The 22,293-nt window shown below is 40.1% G+C and overlaps 1 non-coding gene across 1 annotated transcript; it reads right to left on the bottom strand.

Annotated features, from left to right (window-relative positions):
* Nucleotides 1-15,052: 15,052 nt before the first annotated feature.
* LOC111897389 (small nucleolar RNA R71) lies at nucleotides 15,053-15,159 on the bottom strand. The gene has a single exon (XR_002852244.1). It is a non-coding gene; the product is annotated as a small nucleolar RNA R71 (small nucleolar RNA).
* Between the last annotated feature and the right edge of the window lie 7,134 nt (nucleotides 15,160-22,293).

Raw genomic sequence — 22,293 nt, 5'->3', positions numbered from 1 at the left:
GGTCATCTCACAAGCTTGCACATAAATTTACTTGATTTTCTTCTTAATCCTAGTTTCATGTTCATTACACTAGACATATGACTAAAAGTGTTCACTAAGCACATGAGATTGATAACTAATAGATGTTCATGCTAATTAATTATCTCCCTATTAACAGAAAATCAATTATCAATCATACACAAGGTTCTTTAGCAAGCTAAAATAACTAAATTAACCAACATAGAATTAATCCTACCAAGAATCAAACCATATTACCAATTTTGTATCCCTAAATAGAAGTTTAAAGAATTTAGCTCATAACTAAGGTAAATAACAGCAAACAAATAAGTTCAAGTTGCTTAATCATGTTGACAAAAGAAAAGAAACAAATAGAATGGTGGAATTATGCCTTAATTACTCCCGGAATTGGATTCTAGCTTCCTTGGTCGACTTCTAGGGTTCTTCTGGCTTCTTATTCGCAGCTAAGCACTTCTGAATCGTCCCAGAACTTCCTCCCTCTCGATCTGTGGAATTATCTTTAAATAAGCGGTTCGACTCGTCGAGTCAAGTGGTGACTCGTCGAGTCCCTCTCACATTCTACGTATTGCGATAACTATCTGGGATCCCGAGTCATTATCCTTCTGATTCCTCGACCGGACTCGTCGAGTAGATATATGACTCGACGAGTAGAAGCTTCTTTTTCAGTGTTTTCCTTCTTCATTCCACTCTCAATCTTCTAACCGCTTCTCTTGTTCCTTTTACTTCCGAGCTTCATCTTTGGACTGAAAACCATAATTTAACACTTTTAAGTACCTTTTGTCCATAATATGCGACAATTTAGCTAATATATGAATAAAAAACTATACTAAATACACACTAAATATGCACATATCAAAATACCCCACACTTGTCTTTTGCTTGCCCCCAAGCAAAACTGAATTTTAATCATATTAGAATTATGTATAACAACTCCAATCTAACCCAGCCATTATGCCAAGACCGCAACGCATGCATTTGTGTCTAAAATTTTTCCTAAAGAACCCCCCATATTCCAAATACTCACAATCCTCATAAACATTCACCCACTCACCCCGAACTATGCTCATTTTATGCAACCCTCCGAATCCATCCTCAGAAAACCTCTTAACCTCAAGGTATTTTTAATCGAGCAACCCAAGCATACATATTCTAGAAAATTACAATTTATCCGATACCACTATGGAATTCTTTGAATTCTTCACTTCTTTGAACATTTCATCTTTGATATCTTTGAATTCACCAACTTGTACTAGCTTTTGGTATCTTCAACTTTTTTGGATTTTTGGAATTTTGATCTTTGAACTTCATACTTAACTTTGATGCTCCAAAATTCTTATAACTTTTCTTGTAATTTTTTCTCTCTTTTCTTTTTTTCATGTATTTCTCACTTCTTTTTTTTTTTTTTTTTTTCACTCAAATCCTACATGCTTAAGCAAGGGCGCTCAATCTCAACCTTTATTGGCTAATGATAAAAATTTTCCTGGATACATTTCAGGTTTAGGCTGCTAAACATATTGCATCCCTCAGGCTGAGCGAGGTCGTGTTTTTGTCTCATGATTTCACTAGAATAAGGAGGCCACAAATGCACTAGAACGTATATAGGCTCAACTAAACATTTGGGTCTTCATGTAATTATTAACACAATCTAACATGGAATCCTAGTTTTTACCAAAATTTTCTAATTAAATCCTAAATAATAATTTTTTAAAATTGACTAGTATGTAACCAACCCCCTACCCCACACTTATGTAATGCAATGCCCTCATTGCATATTATGCATGATAAAGAACAATAAAAATAAGAAGAGAATTGGAACAAACTCCCCTGGGATAACAGTCGATAGGCTGATCACTTCCATGTTAAGCTCCAACTTCAATCAACTTTAGACATGGTAACATCTCATCCATGCCTTGGGTGTCAAAACTCATGTGGGTCGCTCCAAATACGCGGAAATTAGTGTAAGATCTTCAAGAAAGGAAATGGAAGAATAAGCGAGCAAGTGGGACCAGTAGCAGCATCAAATCAGCAGTCCATCGGTATAAAAGATGATCGACTCGTCGAGTCTTATGATGGACTCGTCGAGTACCAGCGCGCCTTCTCAGAATATGTAGAAATACAAGGCGACTCGGCGAGTCTGCTTAGTGCACTCGTCGAGTAGGCCACTGAACGAAAAATCTTGGTATTTTGCAACTGTTTTAGCTTCTAAAAACTTCTTTAACCCTTCCTCACATTTGGACTCAATTGCTCATACCCCCTAGGACCGGACTCGATACGTTGACGTTAAAAACTCGCTTCCTTGACTCGCTCTTACCCTAGAAAACATCCACGCTTTACATCTCTAACCCATCCTAAATAAGCAAACATAATTCAATCCTGAAAAATACTAAAGCAAACAACCATTAATCATAAAATCTTAAAGCATACACACCAAATAAAAAAATAAAACAAAACAAATTAAAATTGTTTGATTAAAAACACAAAAACATCAATCTTCATCTTCCTCATCATCATTAGCGGCTCCACTTCCCCCGGCTCCGCTTCGTCTAGCAGCAATCCTCTCATCCCAAGACGGAATGAATGGGTAATTCCCACCATCAATATGTGGAATATTGAAGTGGTCAAAAAGTCGTATGTGGGATTGATTGCTAAAATTTAGCCCCCGCGCCATTTGGTCTTGCATCCGCCTCATCTCTATGTTGTACCAATCCATTGGTACATCTTCATTCTCTACCGGAATCACCGGCGGCTCATCCTCCATATCCCTTTCCCTTCGCGATCGCACCCTCCTTCCCGGTGCTTCAGGACCTACAACCGGGTCATCATTTGGGATGGCATAATGGCCACCACCATAGTCTTCAATAATTCGGGCCCTGCGGAAAAGAATAGGATTAAATGGGGGTGTCGGGATCAAAGTCATGAGGTTCCAGGCACCACGGTTCATCAACCCGAATGAATTCGCCAATCGAGTGACAAACATTCCTCCATTGATACGGGATGTTTTGCGATCTTTGACCGCACCCTCCGAAAGGTATGAAGCAATACACCATGGAATGTTGCAAAAGACGCCGGGTGTTATTATGCTCCATAAGTAGAAAACATCAAGGTTGGAAACCTTGTCATCGTCTTTCCTTTGGTTGATGGTGGAGGAAATAAGGCGGTGAATGAGGCGGTGAGTCGGGGATCGGATGCTCCCTTCTTGTGCAGACTTTGGGATGTAGACTTTGTTTCCTATGGTATTCCACCAACCCGTGCTCGTGACTCCATCGGGGAACGCCATATGAGTGTTTGCCAAGAAAGCCCGAAAAATGTTTGTTGTCACTAAGGGTTGATCATAGATCCCTAGTCGGCAGGCAAGGTCCACCACCGAGCATTGACGATACTCGCCCCCAAGACAAAAAGTAAAGCTCGTCGGGTGATACACATCCACTCCCCCGGTAAAAGATACCTTGGAAAAGAATTCTAAACATAGCTCCAAATAAACCGGTTCTTGAATGCGGAAGACCCGGCTCCACCCATCACACACCATGCTGTTGCCTTCATGTTGGAACTCCTTCAAAAGGTAAGGAGCTAGTTCTTCTTCATAGCTAACGCTCTGCAGCCATTCCCAATCAATTCTGTTCGGTACATACACCTCCTTCTTCTTAATGTCGGAGAGCTTCTTCTTCCACTTCCTCATTGTTGAAGGGGATTCGATTTGCGGGAAGTTTAACCATGGAAACTCCCCTTGGCTACCAGTTGAAGATTGTCCTCTTCTGAACATGATTTATGCAAAATAAACACACAAAACCCAGAAACACAGAAAATAATTAAAAACGGAAATGTAACTGTAAATCGACTGGACTCGTCGAGTCCATGACCGACTCGACGAGTCGCGCAACCTGCACGAGTCAGTCGACGGGTCGCATGAAATTGGACCTTAAAACTTGTAATTTCTGTCAAGGGTTTTTGTTCAAGGACTTCCTACTAAGTAATAAGGTCAAACTAAGCATTCAAAACAACAATATTCATGAAAAATCGAAACCCTAGAATTTCATTATTTTTCAAAAACGGGTTTTTTACATGCAATTGCAGGCATAGATGGCCTTATACTCTCATTTTCTTTAGAAATCACGAAGAAAGTTGTTACCTTTTGAGTTTAAACCTTGAGAAATTGAAGAAGATTTGAAGATTTCTTTGAATGCTTGAGAGTGTTTGCGAATGGGGGTACCCGGCGAGTGTGATGTTGAAATTGAATTTTTAGGGTTAAAACCCTATTTACCAGATGTAAAAGTAATTTCGAAATTAATTTTTTTTTTTTTTTTTTTTGTAAATAAGACCGACTCGTCGAGTTGTGGTTAGACTCGCCGAGTCTGGTCGCGAAGTTAAATGCTTTTCTGGAATCCATGTGGACTCGTCGAGTCGTGGTCAGACTCGGCGAGTCATTTAAAAATTTGCATATTTTTCAAAATTTTTCTGTTTATTATGAATCATTTCACCCCACACTTAGGCTATGCAACTCTCAAGCAGACATGCCCGATGATTTAGAAGATTTAAGAATAAAAACGAATGGAAAATAAAACGAAAAATAAAAAGAAGAATAAAAAGTAAAAGAAAGCAAACTCTATTGAACGGGTTGCCTCCCGCCAAGCGCTTCTTTTTGAGGAGTCATTAGCTAGACTCCTTCCCATTTACGTTTTGTCATCTTCAAGCATCGGGAATGTACGCCTCACTTTTTGTGGTTTATACTTGGTCTTGTAAGCGTAAATCTTTTTCTTGTAAGCCCTCTTCAATTCGTCTCTTCTCCTTTTCATTGCTTCATCTTCAGCTGCTTGGGCTTTCTTTTTTCTCTTTTTCTGCTTTACCCTCTTCTTTTTCACCAATTCTTGAACATCCTTCTCTTTAAATTTAATGACTTCATATTTCATGATGGTCCGTGCTTTAGGTTTAGTGGTGAATTGGTGATCAGCTTCTTCCTCCCTATCCTTTATTCCTGCATTCTTTCCCGTGCTTAACCCTTTTCCAAATGGCATCGTATCAATGCATGCCACATTGGCGTGTTGCACCTCCATTCCTTTTTCCTCTTCTGCCAATTGTTCTTCATAAACAGTAACTGAAACCAGGGTATGTGAAGGACTATTCACAAACAGATCAGTTTTGGTCAAGTTTCTATCCAGATCGACTGGACTCGTCGAGTCCATTATAACGACTCGACGAGTCGGATCGTGTTCGATCACTCCTGGAGTGTTTTCTGAGTTGGCTTCTTCCAGTAGCTTTTCTATCTCCTCCAAGTCTTTGTTAGCATCTTCAACTGCTTCAAAGTGTAATGTGAACTTACTTGGGTCTTCTTTTAGTAAAATTTCAAGCTCTTTTTGTAATACCTCATCATCCAATTGGATAAATGAGATCTCTTCTCTCTTTTCTTCTTCTTGCTTGACTTCTGGAATAGCTTTAAACATCACCGAATCATCTCCCACTCTTAATGTCAATGTAGACTCACATATGTCAATTAGGGCACACGCGGTGTTTAAGAATGATCTTCCCAAAATAATTGGTATTTCGGGGTCTTCTTCCATTTCCACCACCACGAAGTCTACTGGAAAAATAAACTTGTCCACTCTGATAAGGAGGTTTTCACAAATGCCTTGTGGATTAATTATCGTTTTGTTTGCCAAATGGATTCTCATATTTACCGGCCTTGGTGCTGGTAAATTTAGCTTCTTAAAGAATGAGTAGGGCATCAAATTGATGCTTGCACCTGAATCAGCCAATGCTCGTGTAGAAACTTCATTACCAAATTGGCAAGGAATTACTATGTTACCCGGATCACCCTTCTTCTCAGGCAGCTCACTCGTCAATATCTCCGCGACTTTAGCCAAATCCTTCCTAGCAGTAAAAAGGCCTTTAAGCAAGTTAAAGTATTTAGGAGTTTGGAGCATTGTTTCCACAAATGGCATATTGACTTGTAAAGCTTTAACATGCTCCATGAAGGTTCTATAGGCTTGAACTTTTTCTGCAGGCATGGCTCTGGTTGGGTATGGCAAAGGAGGGTTGTATGGATTTGGGAAACTGACAGTGTCTTTATTCCCGACTGGACTCGTCGAGTCCATGAGGGTGACTCGGCGAGTCTGGTCGGGTTTTTCTGGTTCTGGTTTTTCTTCCTTCCCTGCCTTCTTCTTGGAGACTCTTAGTGTTTCTGTAAATTCTTCTTCACTGCTGGAGGTTATTACGCTCACATTCTCCTTTCTTGGATTGGGCTCGGTGTTGCTCGGAAGTTGACCCGGTCTTCTTTCATTCACTTGATGTGCAAGCTGTCCCAGCTGTTTCTCAATGTTGAGAATGGAAGCTTGCTGATTCCTCAACATGTTCCTGGTTTCTTGCATTGCTACATCGTGATCATTATGCCTTTTCTCGGACGCGCTTATGAATTTTGTAAGTATGTCTTCTAAGTTCGTCTTCTTGTCCGTCACCGGTTCCTCCTTTTGATAATAACCCCTCTCCCTCTGCTTATATTTTTCTTCCTTAGCCTTTCTGTACTCTTCGTATGGGAGCCACTCCTTCTTCGGTTTCCTCCAGTCTTCATCGTATCTGTCGCCACTGGAATAAAATACTTGAGCCTTTTTATTTCCATTCTCGTCTCGATCACAATCCTTTGTAAGATGGGGGCCGCCACAATTTTCGCATCCTACCCTAATAGCATGGATCGTTTGATCCATTTTCGTCATTCTTCGGTCTAGGCTATCGAGTTTAGCTATTACCGCCGCCATGCCATCGTTCACTGAGTTTACTGCTCCACGACTCACTTCATTCCTCGGATTGTGGTATTCTCTAGAATGCTTAGAGAATTCTTCAATCAATTCCTTTATTTCCGGAGGTGGCTTTCGGGTGAGCGGGCCTTGTGAATCGAGTAGTTGCCTTGTGGTTACATTAACTCCATCATAAAAGATGGAGACCTCCTGTTGGCTATTTAGATCATGGTGTGGGCAATTTCTAAGTAGGCTCTTGTACCTTTCCCAAGCTTCATAAAGAGATTCTCCGGGTTGTTGCTCGAAGTTGGCAATGGCCTTCTTTAACTTGGCTATCTTGGAAGGTGGGCAGAAATGGTCAATGAACTCTTCTTTCATTTTGGCCCATGTGGTGACCGATCCGGGAGGAAGTGATTTTAACCAATCTTTCGCAGCGCCTTTAAACGTGACAGGAAGCATTCGAAGAAGCTGGGTCTCGCGTGGAACATTAGGCACGTTGAAGTAGTCAGCCACATCATTTACTTCGTCCAAATGCTTGTAAGCGTCTTCATGATCTCTTCCGTGAAAAGGGATCTCCTTGAGTTGAGCGAGAATATGGCCCTTTAGCTCAAACGTAGCGGTTGCGGGAATTGCGGGTTGCACAAGTCCCGGCCCGGTGTCATCACGCATCCTTTTCTTCCACTCCCCCATGGGGACTTCATCGATGTTAGCCATAGTGATAGCTAACTCTTCTTCGGAATCGGTCTCGTACTCGCTACCTTCGTGAATTGGTTCTTCAATTGTTATTGAGGCACTGGATACTCCTGATTTGCTGCCTTTCTTCTTGCTGAAAACGGATTTCAAGTTCTTGAGTGGTGAGTTCTTTGAAGTTGCGGTTTCTCCTACGGCTTTTCCCTTGCTTCTCTTTAGTGCGGATTCCGGGTCTTCCAAAGGTGGTACTAGAGGTGTGTCCGCTCCTCGGGTCATGAAACAGCTAAAACAAAACGAAACAAAAGAAACGAAACGCGTAAAAGGAGTAAAAACGAAATAAAAAATAAAGACTGAAACAGCGATGGACTCGCCGAGTCTGCTCGAATGCACTCGACGAGTTCAAGGCAAAAACAGAAAATAAATATTTCTAGTTATTCTGAAAACGAAATTTTATTAGAACTAAATCTACTTACTAAATTGCTTTATAAATAACTTTGTGTAAGATAAATCCCACACAAAGGATCGATTAAACTAGATTTTACTATTAATTTTAGAACCGTTCCCCGGCAACGGCGCCAAAAACTTGATGTATGTAAAACCCACTAGTTTTAAACCTACTTTTAATTATCAAATAACACACAAAAGGCAGTGAACCTATCAATTGTGGTATAGTTCAAGCAAGCAGGGTATCGAACACAGGGAACGGCAAATTAAATACTAAAACCTAATTTATCTAATTTAACTAATAAGTAGAGGTTTTCTCTAGTTTTACAAGACTAGAAACTTACTAATTATTACTAACTTAAACTAGAAAACAAAGACTTGACTAGATTCAATAACGGAGAAGTACTTCTATTTAGTTCAACTTAATTGATCCTATGGTTGATTTCAAGGTAAAAGTGCAATGGATTAATTCTCTTGCTAGTTACCGATTCAATTGATTAATTCCGTATTCACTTCATTAATCCTTAGCAAATAAATCAATTTAAACAATGGCCAGTTGTCTATTTCAATTAAATTTACTAGATATAATATTCGGGTTAAGTTAGACTTGCAATAGCTAATTAATTTATCTTCTAATTAACTTCTTGTTTAATGGTCATCTCACAAGCTTGCACATAAATTTACTTGATTTTCTTCTTAATCCTAGTTTCATGTTCATTACACTAGACATATGACTAAAAGTGTTCACTAAGCACATGAGATTGATAACTAATAGATGTTCATGCTAATTAATTATCTCCCTATTAACAGAAAATCAATTATCAATCATACACAAGGTTCTTTAGCAAGCTAAAATAACTAAATTAACCAACATAGAATTAATCCTACCAAGAATCAAACCATATTACCAATTTTGTATCCCTAAATAGAAGTTTAAAGAATTTAGCTCATAACTAAGGTAAATAACAGCAAACAAATAAGTTCAAGTTGCTTAATCATGTTGACAAAAGAAAAGAAACAAATAGAATGGTGGAATTATGCCTTAATTACTCCCGGAATTGGATTCTAGCTTCCTTGGTCGACTTCTAGGGTTCTTCTGGCTTCTTATTCGCAGCTAAGCACTTCTGAATCGTCCCAGAACTTCCTCCCTCTCGATCTGTGGAATTATCTTTAAATAAGCGGTTCGACTCGTCGAGTCAAGTGGTGACTCGTCGAGTCCCTCTCACATTCTACGTATTGCGATAACTATCTGGGATCCCGAGTCATTATCCTTCTGATTCCTCGACCGGACTCGTCGAGTAGATATATGACTCGACGAGTAGAAGCTTCTTTTTCAGTGTTTTCCTTCTTCATTCCACTCTCAATCTTCTAACCGCTTCTCTTGTTCCTTTTACTTCCGAGCTTCATCTTTGGACTGAAAACCATAATTTAACACTTTTAAGTACCTTTTGTCCATAATATGCGACAATTTAGCTAATATATGAATAAAAAACTATACTAAATACACACTAAATATGCACATATCAAAATACCCCACACTTGTCTTTTGCTTGCCCCCAAGCAAAACTGAATTTTAATCATATTAGAATTATGTATAACAACTCCAATCTAACCCAGCCATTATGCCAAGACCGCAACGCATGCATTTGTGTCTAAAATTTTTCCTAAAGAACCCCCCATATTCCAAATACTCACAATCCTCATAAACATTCACCCACTCACCCCGAACTATGCTCATTTTATGCAACCCTCCGAATCCATCCTCAGAAAACCTCTTAACCTCAAGGTATTTTTAATCGAGCAACCCAAGCATACATATTCTAGAAAATTACAATTTATCCGATACCACTATGGAATTCTTTGAATTCTTCACTTCTTTGAACATTTCATCTTTGATATCTTTGAATTCACCAACTTGTACTAGCTTTTGGTATCTTCAACTTTTTTGGATTTTTGGAATTTTGATCTTTGAACTTCATACTTAACTTTGATGCTCCAAAATTCTTATAACTTTTCTTGTAATTTTTTCTCTCTTTTCTTTTTTTCATGTATTTCTCACTTCTTTTTTTTTTTTTTTTTTCACTCAAATCCTACATGCTTAAGCAAGGGCGCTCAATCTCAACCTTTATTGGCTAATGATAAAAATTTTCCTGGATACATTTCAGGTTTAGGCTGCTAAACATATTGCATCCCTCAGGCTGAGCGAGGTCGTGTTTTTGTCTCATGATTTCACTAGAATAAGGAGGCCACAAATGCACTAGAACGTATATAGGCTCAACTAAACATTTGGGTCTTCATGTAATTATTAACACAATCTAACATGGAATCCTAGTTTTTACCAAAATTTTCTAATTAAATCCTAAATAATAATTTTTTAAAATTGACTAGTATGTAACCAACCCCCTACCCCACACTTATGTAATGCAATGCCCTCATTGCATATTATGCATGATAAAGAACAATAAAAATAAGAAGAGAATTGGAACAAACTCCCCTGGGATAACAGTCGATAGGCTGATCACTTCCATGTTAAGCTCCAACTTCAATCAACTTTAGACATGGTAACATCTCATCCATGCCTTGGGTGTCAAAACTCATGTGGGTCGCTCCAAATACGCGGAAATTAGTGTAAGATCTTCAAGAAAGGAAATGGAAGAATAAGCGAGCAAGTGGGACCAGTAGCAGCATCAAATCAGCAGTCCATCGGTATAAAAGATGATCGACTCGTCGAGTCTTATGATGGACTCGTCGAGTACCAGCGCGCCTTCTCAGAATATGTAGAAATACAAGGCGACTCGGCGAGTCTGCTTAGTGCACTCGTCGAGTAGGCCACTGAACGAAAAATCTTGGTATTTTGCAACTGTTTTAGCTTCTAAAAACTTCTTTAACCCTTCCTCACATTTGGACTCAATTGCTCATACCCCCTAGGACCGGACTCGATACGTTGACGTTAAAAACTCGCTTCCTTGACTCGCTCTTACCCTAGAAAACATCCACGCTTTACATCTCTAACCCATCCTAAATAAGCAAACATAATTCAATCCTGAAAAATACTAAAGCAAACAACCATTAATCATAAAATCTTAAAGCATACACACCAAATAAAAAAATAAAACAAAACAAATTAAAATTGTTTGATTAAAAACACAAAAACATCAATCTTCATCTTCCTCATCATCATTAGCGGCTCCACTTCCCCCGGCTCCGCTTCGTCTAGCAGCAATCCTCTCATCCCAAGACGGAATGAATGGGTAATTCCCACCATCAATATGTGGAATATTGAAGTGGTCAAAAAGTCGTATGTGGGATTGATTGCTAAAATTTAGCCCCCGCGCCATTTGGTCTTGCATCCGCCTCATCTCTATGTTGTACCAATCCATTGGTACATCTTCATTCTCTACCGGAATCACCGGCGGCTCATCCTCCATATCCCTTTCCCTTCGCGATCGCACCCTCCTTCCCGGTGCTTCAGGACCTACAACCGGGTCATCATTTGGGATGGCATAATGGCCACCACCATAGTCTTCAATAATTCGGGCCCTGCAGAAAAGAATAGGATTAAATGGGGGTGTCGGGATCAAAGTCATGAGGTTCCAGGCACCACGGTTCATCAACCCGAATGAATTCGCCAATCGAGTGACAAACATTCCTCCATTGATACGGGATGTTTTGCGATCTTTGACCGCACCCTCCGAAAGGTATGAAGCAATACACCATGGAATGTTGCAAAAGACGCCGGGTGTTATTATGCTCCATAAGTAGAAAACATCAAGGTTGGAAACCTTGTCATCGTCTTTCCTTTGGTTGATGGTGGAGGAAATAAGGCGGTGAATGAGGCGGTGAGTCGGGGATCGGATGCTCCCTTCTTGTGCAGACTTTGGGATGTAGACTTTGTTTCCTATGGTATTCCACCAACCCGTGCTCGTGACTCCATCGGGGAACGCCATATGAGTGTTTGCCAAGAAAGCCCGAAAAATGTTTGTTGTCACTAAGGGTTGATCATAGATCCCTAGTCGGCAGGCAAGGTCCACCACCGAGCATTGACGATACTCGCCCCCAAGACAAAAAGTAAAGCTCGTCGGGTGATACACATCCACTCCCCCGGTAAAAGATACCTTGGAAAAGAATTCTAAACATAGCTCCAAATAAACCGGTTCTTGAATGCGGAAGACCCGGCTCCACCCATCACACACCATGCTGTTGCCTTCATGTTGGAACTCCTTCAAAAGGTAAGGAGCTAGTTCTTCTTCATAGCTAACGCTCTGCAGCCATTCCCAATCAATTCTGTTCGGTACATACACCTCCTTCTTCTTAATGTCGGAGAGCTTCTTCTTCCACTTCCTCATTGTTGAAGGGGATTCGATTTGCGGGAAGTTTAACCATGGAAACTCCCCTTGGCTACCAGTTGAAGATTGTCCTCTTCTGAACATGATTTCTGCAAAATAAACACACAAAACCCAGAAACACAGAAAATAATTAAAAACTGAAATGTAACTGTAAATCGACTGGACTCGTCGAGTCCATGACCGACTCGACGAGTCGCGCAACCTGCACGAGTCAGTCGACGGGTCGCATGAAATTGGACCTTAAAACTTGTAATTTCTGTCAAGGGTTTTTGTTCAAGGACTTCCTACTAAGTAATAAGGTCAAACTAAGCATTCAAAACAACAATATTCATGAAAAATCGAAACCCTAGAATTTCATTATTTTTCAAAAACGGGTTTTTTACATGCAATTGCAGGCATAGATGGCCTTATACTCTCATTTTCTTTAGAAATCACGAAGAAAGTTGTTACCTTTTGAGTTTAAACCTTGAGAAATTGAAGAAGATTTGAAGATTTCTTTGAATGCTTGAGAGTGTTTGCGAATGGGGGTACCCGGCGAGTGTGATGTTGAAATTGAATTTTTAGGGTTAAAACCCTATTTACCAGATGTAAAAGTAATTTCGAAATTAATTTTTTTTTTTTTTTTTGTAAATAAGACCGACTCGTCGAGTTGTGGTTAGACTCGCCGAGTCTGGTCGCGAAGTTAAATGCTTTTCTGGAATCCATGTGGACTCGTCGAGTCGTGGTCAGACTCGGCGAGTCATTTAAAAATTTGCATATTTTTCAAAATTTTTCTGTTTATTATGAATCATTTCACCCCACACTTAGGCTATGCAACTCTCAAGCAGACATGCCCGATGATTTAGAAGATTTAAGAATAAAAACGAATGGAAAATAAAACGAAAAATAAAAAGAAGACTAAAAAGTAAAAGAAAGCAAACTCTATTGAACGGGTTGCCTCCCGCCAAGCGCTTCTTTTTGAGGAGTCATTAGCTAGACTCCTTCCCATTTACGTTTTGTCATCTTCAAGCATCGGGAATGTACGCCTCACTTTTTGTGGTTTATACTTGGTCTTGTAAGCGTAAATCTTTTTCTTGTAAGCCCTCTTCAATTCGTCTCTTCTCCTTTTCATTGCTTCATCTTCAGCTGCTTGGGCTTTCTTTTTTCTCTTTTTCTGCTTTACCCTCTTCTTTTTCACCAATTCTTGAACATCCTTCTCTTTAAATTTAATGACTTCATATTTCATGATGGTCCGTGCTTTAGGTTTAGTGGTGAATTGGTGATCAGCTTCTTCCTCCCTATCCTTTATTCCTGCATTCTTTCCCGTGCTTAACCCTTTTCCAAATGGCATCGTATCAATGCATGCCACATTGGCGTGTTGCACCTCCATTCCTTTTTCCTCTTCTGCCAATTGTTCTTCATAAACAGTAACTGAAACCAGGGTATGTGAAGGACTATTCACAAACAGATCAGTTTTGGTCAAGTTTCTATCCAGATCGACTGGACTCGTCGAGTCCATTATAACGACTCGACGAGTCGGATCGTGTTCGATCACTCCTGGAGTGTTTTCTGAGTTGGCTTCTTCCAGTAGCTTTTCTATCTCCTCCAAGTCTTTGTTAGCATCTTCAACTGCTTCAAAGTGTAATGTGAACTAACTAATCTACTCCTAATTGACCACCTATGTCTCCAACGAGACTTGAACTCCCGGCCTCTCATATGAGATGGTCACTCCATACCGCTAGGCCATTGACCCTTTGGTCTTGTTTTTAGATAATATTAGTAATTAGCTTAATTGTCGTTCCCTGTGTTTGATACCCTGCTTGCTAAACTATACCACCAACTGACAGGTACATTGCCTTTAGTGTGTTTAATTTACATTAAAAAGTAGGATTAAAACTAGTGCATACAACACACATCAAGTTTTTGGCACCGTTGTCGGGGAACGGTTCTAAATTACTTTTAATTACTAGTGTTATCGATCCTTTGTGTGAGATTTTCTTGCACAAAGTTACTGCTTTAGGAAAAGTTTTAAATTAGATTTACGTTTTAGTTTCTTTTCTGTTAGAAAATTTGTTTTAATTTTTTTCCGTTTTACCCTTGAACTCGCCGAGTCCATTCTCACCGACTCGACGAGTCCAAGGCATTTTCCAGTTTGTTTTTAGTTATTTTGTTCTTTTTACGTGTGTTTTTCTGTTTCTTGCAGATTGTTCATGACCCGTGGATCAAATGCATCCTTGATTCCACCAATCGAAACCCCGGAATCATCATTTCGGAAGAACAAGAACAAAACTGAAGAAGATACTCTGAAGAAGTCACCTTTTAAGAGTCTTACATCGGTTTTAGGCAAGAAGAAAGGAAAGAAAGTGGGGGATCCAACAACACGAAAGAGACACCGAGTACGAGATCGAGAATAGGAAAGTGTTACTTATTTTGAGGAGAGTGATCACGAAGAAGGGCCCAACAACACCATGGCCGACATTGCCGATCTCTCGATGGAGGCATACAAAAAGAGGATTCGAGACGACACCGGTCCGGGGCTTGTGCAACCCGCCATACCCGCCACTGCCATGTTTGTACTTAGAGGGGAACATCCTTACTGCATTGAAGGAGATTCCTTTCACGGGAAAGGATTATGAAGATGCATACAAGCATCTTGATGAAGTTAATGACATCGCCGACTACTTCATCATTCCATATGTACCTAGAGAGACGGTGTTATTGAGGATGCTCCCTGTTACTTTTAAAGGGGCTGCAAAGGAATGGCTAAAAGCACTACCACCGGGAGAGATTACTACATAGGCCAAGATGTGTGAGGAGTTTCTGGAACAATTTTTCCCACCATCGAAGATTTCTAAACTTAAGAAGGCCATTGCCAACTTTGATCAACAAGCGGGAGAGTCTTTAATCGAAGCATGGGAGCACTACAAAGGTCTACTAAGGAATTTCCCACAAAATGACCTCAACGTGCAACAAGAAGTGTCAACTTTCTATGATGGAGTAAATCTCACCACTAGACAACTACTTGATTCTCAAGGCCCATTAACGAAGAAAAATCCGGCTGAAGTTAAAAGACTCATTGAAGAATTCTCTAAGCACTCTAGAGAATATCATAATCCAAGACATGATTCGACTCAAGGGGTGGTGAACTGTAAGGTCCAAATATGGATCTATACCATTAGTTAAACAACAATCAATCACAGAATATGAATAAGATGAAAGAAATCAAGCTTGCACACGATTATATTCAGAAAATCGTCTGGTACAACTCGATAGGACTCTATGTAAACGCAATAGCATCAACCACCATTAAAGACAAACACCTCCACTATATATACTCGACTAGACCGTAAACTGGGTTTGCTACCGTAAATAGGGTTTACGGTCGCAAACGTGTTTACGGCCGTAAACACAGTTTACGGTTGTAAACACACAAAATGTCCAACAAACAACAAAAAACCCTTAAACATAATTACAGACTTATTATAAACCAAAAATACTGAAAGCCTATACCAAACCATTTACTGGATCCTTCAATCTCCCCCTTGGTTTGGATCTAGCTTGGAATTAGTCCTTATCGACCACCAAAACGTCGGACTTTCCCATTGCTCCATTCCACATCTTCTTCTCAATAACTTCAGCCACCATTGCCGTGTATTCTTTCGCAACAGGCTCAAAGATAGTCTCAGCTACCTTGATTTGTTGAGTAGCAAGATGGTGTATGTCCCATTTGCGAAAATGAAGCAAGTCCCTCTTCTCATAGAGACGGATGCAATCTTCCTTGAGCTTGATGACTGCAACATCTGTGGCTTCATCATACACCCAATATAACATGGATGCAAAAGAACCATCAGGGTAGTGTTGAAGAATGTGGACGTGCTTCACTTTTGCAGTAGCAGGCCACATCACTTGTCTAAGTGGCTGTTTTGTCGTGGGATCAAGAACTTTGGAGTGGACCTTGACAATTGACTGAGCAGTCTTCATTGAAGGAAAACCTTTAGCAACATGATCCTCCAAAAATGATTTAAACTGGCTCGCCCTGGTATTATTTGAAGGATTTGAGAAAGGAGCATTAGACAGCTCAATAAGATCAATCTTGGTGAAAGAATTAAAGTCATGAGCGTCTTTGTATAGTTCATTGTTGCCGCTCTTTCTCCTCACCATAAACATATTCAATGTGTCATGGAATCTCCACGAGATGATTCCAGACCTGTCACCATAATTGTCTCTCCAGATCCGTAACAGTAACCTGTTGTTGATCCCAGGGTGCCTTATGATCTACACTTCGTTTGAATAGAAGTTCACCCTTTTCAGTTTCCTGGGCTGACTTCTTGCGTTTTAAAGCCTTTCCACGAGGAGCTTGCTCCGGTTCTTTTTCGAAGCGGTCTACGATGGTGGTGGTTCTGATAGTTATAGGAGCAATGGGAGCATCTTGATTGGGAAGATAAATCTGTGGCTCTTCAACTGATGACTTGAATTCGCCCCAAACTTATCGTCCAGATTTTTCGTCATAGTAACTGGCGGTCAGAAGGCCGAAATGAGTCTGGAGATCTGTAATTTGTTTGGCCTTCGCATCATTTTCTTCATTAAGTTCTGCCATTTGAATACTGAGTTGTGTGTTTTCAGCTTGAAGTTCTGCGACCTTAATGTCAAGCTCAATATTCCTCTGATCCAACTCAACATTCTTCTGACTCAGAGCATCGACCTGCTTCTGAAGTCCTGAGAGTGAGGGACTCTCTTCTCCTATGCTATCACCCCCTATAAAAATTCCTTTGCCATGTGGGAGAGGTGTTGAAAGTTGTTCTATGGCCAAGAACGAGGCTAGTCTAACGGAGGAGGCATCGTGCTTTGGCCTAGGAGGGGAGAAGTCTGTTGGAAAAAGATGAGCCACCAGTTTCGAAGAAGGTACTAGGACCTTCAGTGATTGGTTCAGTTGAGACTATAACTGGGGTTGTTGTTGGTGGAGCAGAAGCACTTTGAGTCACCAGTCTTGGGTCAAGTCTGCGCCTTTTGCTTGAAGGAGGTGTGGCTTGTGTGGTGGTGGGATCACTTTCCACCGACTCAGAGGTAGGTGAGACAACATCAAGGGGAGGAATCTCTGATACAGTCACCATAGGAGTTGCTATTTCCGCCGATGGATTGGTTGGAGGAGGTGTAGCTTCAAGAACATCTTCTTCTTCCCTTGTCTCAGTTGCCGGTTCAGCAACTTCATCGACATTGTCGAGCAGCTCATTGAGGTTCATCCCGGACATGAGATCCTCGTTACTCCCAAAAATCACAGGAATTTCATCATTATCAAATCCTGTGAGATCCATATCTTCATACAAATCCGTTTCCATTCCAGACCCCTCAGAATAATCCTTTTGTACCTGAACGGATATTAATTCATGTTCCTCAGCCACTTGTGCGATCAGCTCTGGATTTTCTTCTTCTTCATGATCTGAGACAGTGATCACGTTTTTAGAAGCAACTCTCTCAGATGAAGTTGGCTCAGATGACATCTTGTCAGATGTTCCATGCGACTCAGAAGACTCGTCAATTTCAGCAAAATTCCCAAATTTGACCAGAGGATGCAATCCTTCAAAAACGACCTTGCCTTTTTATATTTTGCTTAATAAGACCAACTATGTGAGGGCCCAAGGATTTAATATCCAACTTTTCACCATCCTTGACCATTTCTGGAAACTGATCGTCGACGAACACTTGGATAAACCTTGGATAAAGTAGAAATGCATCTCTAGTCCCTCGGGTAATGGAATTAATGTTCACCAAGAACTCATCAAGAATGAACTTTGAGAAATTAAAATTTATGCCACCAGCCAAGGAGACAATTGCCCCGGTGTTCCTGAGGGAGATCTCATCGGCTCCTGATCTCCTGCCTGAGATGCAGCTCACGAACACGTGTGCCAGGAATCGCCAGTAAGGAGGCAGGAGCTTCTTTACTGTGGGAGGGTAGACACCCTCATATCCCATCCTCTGAAGAACCCTTTGTACATCATCAATTCCAGTCTTAATAGGGAAATTGAATTCATCGTTGACCAGCAAGGTATCTCTGACGTATTGCTCTGTAATCTTGATCTTGCAACCTTTGACTACAGCTTCAATTGTAATTTCTCCATTGACTTTGGCCATTTCAGCTGTCTGCCAAAACTCTCGAATGATATTCTGATAGATGAAGGGATTCACTGTGATGGCACATGATAAGCAGCACTCCCTTAGCCTGAAGATCATTGACTTGAACTCCGCATGAGCGACTGGAGGATCATCCAACACGATCGCCAAATTGTGCATATCCGCAAACTTAAGATTCGCCATTTAACTGCACGAAACAGGTCAAGTAAGAAAACACAGAATATAATAATTCAAAGCATTAAGTTTTCTTAATTAGACAGTTTATTTTGGCTTTTAAAAATTAGTTTGACTACAAAATATTGGAGTTTACGGTCAAAATAGTCAAACATTTTGAGTTTATGGTCAAAGAAAGTCAAACATGAGTTTACGGTCAAAGTTGGTCAACTGACCATAAACTGAGTTTACGGTCGTAAGACCAAAGCTTGGGTTTATGGTCGGAAGACCAAAACCTGAGTTGACGGTCGTAAGACCAAAACCCGGGTTTACGGTCGTAAGACCACTTTAGGTTTACGGTTCTTGAATGTTCCGAAACCGTAAACTCGCGATGAACAGTAAACGCCGACAAAACTTTAAACTTCGATTACTCCTTCGTTTTTGGTCGGAATGGCGAATAGAGAGCATATCCGTGGTCGGATTCAACATACCTTCGAGGTGTACTAGGCCGATTTTGCACAGATTCAAGAAAAAAATTCCGATGAGAGAGAGTAGAGAGAGAAAGTGGTATTGCGGCTGTAAAGAGGAAATGGGAGAGGAAGGGTTTATGGAAGTAAACCTTTTTCTTTTATACTTCCTTCGAAAATACCGGTCTCTTACACAGTGTAAAATCCAGTCTTTTATCTCGATAAAATTTTTTTAAGAACAAAACTTTTGAGGATTTTTTTTAAATAAAAAAAATTAAAATTAAACTAAAAGTAAAATAAACTAATTTCTAAAATTTAAGAATTTAAGGATTTAAAAAATAAAGATAAAGGAAAGATTAAATTTTGAATAAACAAAATTTATTTCAACACTACTGACAAAATCTTGTGACACTGGGATCAAAGTTGTTAGACAACCTTAATCCACTTATCGGTACCTTTCATCTTCGCGTCTTTGTCTGGTCGATCGCCGGTATTATGGTCCACTTAAACACGAAAAATTGTGACTGATTTAGGACATACTATTTGATACAAGACAAGGTGAAATTAAGTTCCTAGATATTATATCTGATCCTAAGTTCCTCGATACTATATCTTAAGGACCATTCAGCTGACGACGACCAGGGATATTGTTGTCCACCTAAATTGAGCAGCGAGATCTATAGACAATCTTTGAGTGTTCAATTTTAATTGTAATGGAACATGTTTCCCGCTTCCTGATATGCCCCAGTAATCAAGGACTTCCAGAGTACTCCTTACATCGGATGAGCAGACCATCATTAAGAGAGAATATAGATTCAGAGTATTATCACTTATAGTTTCAGAGGGATTGAGAAGTAGAAGGTTGCATATGCTGTGTACCAGGTCGGATTGTTAGTCACGCAAAGGAGACAACATATGGCTAATAGATAAGAGGAATTTCATATATATATATATATATATATATATATATATATATATATATATATATATATATATATAATATGCAGAGAAATAGAGTTGCATATGTTATAGTCCAGGTCGGATCTCCCGATCACGCAGAGGAGGCAACATATGACTAATAGACAGAAAGAAAGAAAACAATTTTCTACAGACCTAATTTATCGGAATTTACCAGTCACCCCATCAATACCAGAATTAAGGACAAAATTCGCACATCGAGGAAAAGTTAATCCACGGTTCCAAGTACGGGTTCATTTAATGTAATGAGTGGATTCCCATATATATCTCCCTGCTCAACCTATCCGAGCATCGTATTGTCAGGCTGAACGGATCTAACTAGGTCAAGATTTGTCAAGACTAAGAATTTCTTAAGTTCAACTCTTCCTAGTCAAGTCCATTTAGAATCTTTCGTGCCTACCGACGCATCAAACAAGAGCAAAGACCCTTCAACTTTGGGTACGTTACGCAGACTCAGGTTGCCTGTTATCACTTGATAATATCACTTCCTAATACAATAAACACAAGTAGAACTATAAGCGACAACATTTTTGATTTTTCTGAATTTTTATGTTTTTGGATTTTTGAAATTTTTTTGATGTTTTTGGATTTTTGAATATTTCTCCCCCTAAATTTGTGCATGGAAGAGAATGAAATGACTAAAATGCGCAAATTTAAACTAAGAAAACCTAAAAAAATTTAATCCTCAAAACGAATCATTTTTAAAAATCCCACAAGCACATCGAATCGAGCTTTGTGAACAGGTCCGCCACATTATTGTTAGTGTGAACATGTTCTAGCCTGATGAGCGAATGCTCATAACAATCTCGGATAAAATGAATTTTGATGTCAATGTGCTTGGTTTTGGAATGTTGGACTGGATTTTTAGCGATTTGAATAGCAGCCTCATTATCACAAAGAATTGGGGTTTCTAGATAATTCAAACCGTAGTCCAACAGCTGGTGTTGGATCCATATGATTTGAGAACAATAGGCAGACGCAGTGACATATTCCACTTCTGCTGTTGAGGTTGATACCGTATGCTGCTTCTTGCACTACCATGAGACCAGTCTATCTCCAAGAAATTGGCATCCTCCTGAAGTCAATTTTCTATCAAGCTCACACCCGCCATAGTTGCTGTCTGCAAAAGCATAAAGGTCAAATTCGGGATTTTTCGGATACCAAAGGCCCAGTTTTGGTCAACCTTTGAGATACCTAAAAATCCGTTTAACAGCGATAAGATGAGAAAGCTTAGGATTGGCCTGGTAGCGTGCGCAATGACAGACCGCAAACATTACATCTGGGCAGCTGGCAGTTAGATACATAAGCGATTCAATCATTGATCGATAATACGTCTGATCTATGGATTCGCCTTCAAGATCAGGAGTCAGTAAAGGTCTCCCCGCCATGGGTGTAAGAGCAGGTTTCGCGTCTCGGAACCCGAATGTCTACATCATATCATCCACATACTTCTCTTGGTGAATTAGGATTCCGGTAGAAGATTGTTTGACCTGAAGCCCCATAAACATGGTCATCTCCCCTAGAGAACTCATTTCAAACCTTTTCTTCATCACACCTTCAAATTCTTTGCAAAGTTGTGGACAGGTTGACCCGAAGATAATGTCGTCAACATAGATCTGAACAAGTATCTGATCATTACCCACATGCTTAATGAACAAAGTTTGATCAATGGTACTGCGAGAGTATCCATGCTCGAGCAAATGTTTTGTAAGAGTCGCATACCATGCTCGAGGAGCTTGATGTAACCCATACAATGCTTTGTCCAACTTGTAGACACGATTACGGAACTTTGAGTCAACAAACCCAGGGGGTTGATCAACATAGATTTCTTCCTTCACCTTGCCATACAAGAAGGCAGTCTTGACATCCATTTGGTAGACCGTGAAATTCATGTAGGAAGCATATGTGAGAAAGATGCGAATAGCCTCCAACTGAGCCACAGGAGCAAATACCTCAGTATAGTCAAGACCCTCAATCTGTCGAAACCCATGAACCACCAACCTTGCTTTATTTCTCACGATCACATCCGAATCATCTTGCTTATTACGATAGACCCAACGCGTGTCAAGAGCCCATTTTCCATTTGGTAAGTCAACCAATTTCCAAACCCCAAGCTTTTCAAACTGATTAAGCTCCTCATGCATTGCATCCACCCAGCTGGGATCATTCAAAGCCATTTCTACATTCTTTGGCTCTATTTGAGATATAAAGCAAGAATAGAGACATGCATTAACTTCTCCACTCTGACTTCTGGTTTTAACTTCATCTGCCAGCTGGCCAATGATGTTATCGATCAGATGATCACGTTGAATTCTTGAAGGTATGTCTTGGCTGATATCATTGATAGAAATAGGAAGAGTGTGAATA

The sequence above is a fragment of the Lactuca sativa genome, chromosome 5 (assembly GCF_002870075.4).
Source record: "Lactuca sativa cultivar Salinas chromosome 5, Lsat_Salinas_v11, whole genome shotgun sequence".
Classification (NCBI taxonomy): domain Eukaryota; kingdom Viridiplantae; phylum Streptophyta; class Magnoliopsida; order Asterales; family Asteraceae; genus Lactuca; species Lactuca sativa.
This window is presented reverse-complemented; position numbering and strand designations above follow the sequence as displayed.